The following is a 2,724-nucleotide window of genomic DNA, read 5'->3' on the forward strand; positions in this document are numbered from 1 at the left end:
CCGATGAAAAGTGGATAAAATTTATTATTAAAATGCTGAATGTTCCTCAGAGGTATTCGTACAATATCGCAAAATAACACAGTAGTTATATTTTAAACGTGTCAATATCTATTGTTAGAAATTGTCAATTGTTAGAAATTGCTGAATTTTATGTGCCCATAAGAAACTGTTTTTATGTGTTAATTTTTCATGGCAAATTGCCTTTTAGAGCAAACATTATTGTTTTTATTATTCCTTCCAAATACTGTAACTAGTAACTTCAGAAATAAGAACAAAATGGACCTCACATGGCTTCCTTGTGCGCCTATGAAATTTTGGCCATTTTTGTTGCGCTTCATTTAAATTTATTTTATTTGAAATTGAGATATATTCCGATTTGAAACTGAGATATATTCCGAAGTGTTTTTTAGCTTTGCGAATTTCAATACAAAAAAGACATGCACAAAGAGATGTTATAGCAGTCCCATGTACAAAATTTTAACATTCTATGACTAATCGTTTTTGAGTTATGCGAGATAAACACGTACCAACATACAGACGTAACGCCGAAACTAATTTTAAAGCCCCAAATTAAAATTTCAGCATTTTTAGATGAAATGTTTTCGAGTTATACGACACTCTTACGTATAGACGTTACAAGCGAGGTAGTCAAAATGAAATCAAGAGCGTCGTAAATGGTATTTCGATTGGAACCTGAAAACCAAAATATTTCACAATTACAATATTTCCTTTACTTCCTTTCCTCAAAATAATGACTTGCATAATAATAATAATAGCAAACACAAATAATGTTGAACACAAATAATGTTTATAAACTAATTAAAAATTAAATAAAAAATCTTCATATTAATCACTAAAGATGGGCGAAATGTGACCCAGTCCTTATGAAATAGTAATCAGAATTAAATATTTATTTAACTATACCACTTTGGCGGTAAATTTAAATTTGTAAAATTTTTTGCTGGTTATTACAAAAATTATTGTCTCAATACTAATAACTTTACCTGGCTTTTTATTACTGAATGCATAACTTAATTATTTATGATTTAAATAGATTCTTCTCAATAAAATCTTAATTTTTGTTTATAAATTGTGAGCAATAAGGGTACTCATATAAAAATTGTAATACTTCGGGATTGGAACAAGTAATCGATCACAGTTTTGAGATCCAGGTAATTAAGGAATCGTATTACGTAAACAGTGCTACCTATCGTATATGAATTGTTAAACTTATCAATTGCATTATTATACTCGGAGGGCGAAACATGGTGAATAAAGGAAACGCAAATATACTGCCTAAATGAAATGAAATAAAATCCTTGAAGGCAAAGATATATTGTTGTTGGATTTCTCTCACTTGTCTGACAGTAACATCAGAATAAGTCACGAAATGTTTCGTGGCAAGGAGTGCAAGATTACGCCTGTCGTTGGCAACAGCCTTGAGCACCATACAGGTGACAAGTACGATTACGGTTAACTTTACCCGATTCTGAAATAGAGCACTTCGCCGGGGACGGATACGTGGGTCTCCACCCCCTCTTTCCATACGACAAGTTCCTGGAGAGGACTTTCGACAAGCAACATATTTAGAATGCCAACATGCCGCATAGATACTAAACGTTTACAAACATCCATGCCTTCTCCGGGATTCGAAACCAGGTACTTCGGTACGGCAGTCAGCGTCGTTAACCACTATCTCGATTACCGGCAGGCAAAGATATTCTTCAGCCAAAGTAAGATTGAAGCAACTGGGAAATACACTATCTATACTCAATTTTGTAAACCCCCACATCTTTCCCCCCCAAAAAAAAGCCAAGCATTCATTTGCACATTTTCACAATTAGGCAGGAAAAGTTAGAATCTCAGATTTCCAGACTCGAAATGTGATAAAGTGAAAGAACTTAAAAAGTTTCTCCATAATTAGCAAAATTAGAGGATATTTTTTCAATCATGGCGGAATCTGAGCTACTCTGAAAATCATTAATTTGGCGGAGTACAAAATTAAAACTAAACTTTTTTAATCCTACCGAAACAACGAAAGTTCCTATTTCTATAGCTCAAAATATTTGGCTTTTCAAAATATGACTCTGAGCTTCTTTTAATTTATAGTGGAGATTTTTACTAAAGTAACCGTTAATAAGAATATCTTAAAATATTTCGCTCCCTAATAAAACTAAAAAATATGCTGCTGCTAGAAGCGGAGGGACTTTGTTTACGGCATTTTGGTATTTTCTTTGATATTGATTTTCTGAGGCTTCCGTTTATTAGCATACTTTTAATTTCGAGAACATCTTTTATTTAACACGCAAATTAGTAAAACGACGCACCTTTTCTCGTCTTCTGGAATGACACGCTATTTATTTATAGACTAGCTCAAGAATCCGGCTTTTCTTGGTCTTTACGCTAAGTGAAGAGGCTTCATTGAGACGGATAAGGAGAGTTTTTCAAAATCTCAGGCAAGCAGTGAATTTGTTTTTCTTATTTGGATTTCAGGTGAATTTTATCAAACTCGAAAAAAATAAGGAATTGTGTAGAACAGAGGTTTCCTTCCTTTTAATTTCCCTGTTCCGCTCTGGAAGAACAGAACCGCTATACAAATTACTTCTCAAATGATCTCCAAAATACGCGAATCATACATTTGCGTGTGTTTAATTGAAAACTTTCGGGTTGCTCAGTTTTGAAAGCTGAAATAAATGTTTGAATTGCACCCCTAGAAGAGAAATG

Source organism: Stegodyphus dumicola, chromosome 2 (assembly GCF_044657685.1).
Source record: "Stegodyphus dumicola isolate Sdum_Otavi_A_Nest chromosome 2, ASM4465768v1".
Lineage (NCBI taxonomy): Eukaryota > Metazoa > Arthropoda > Arachnida > Araneae > Eresidae > Stegodyphus > Stegodyphus dumicola.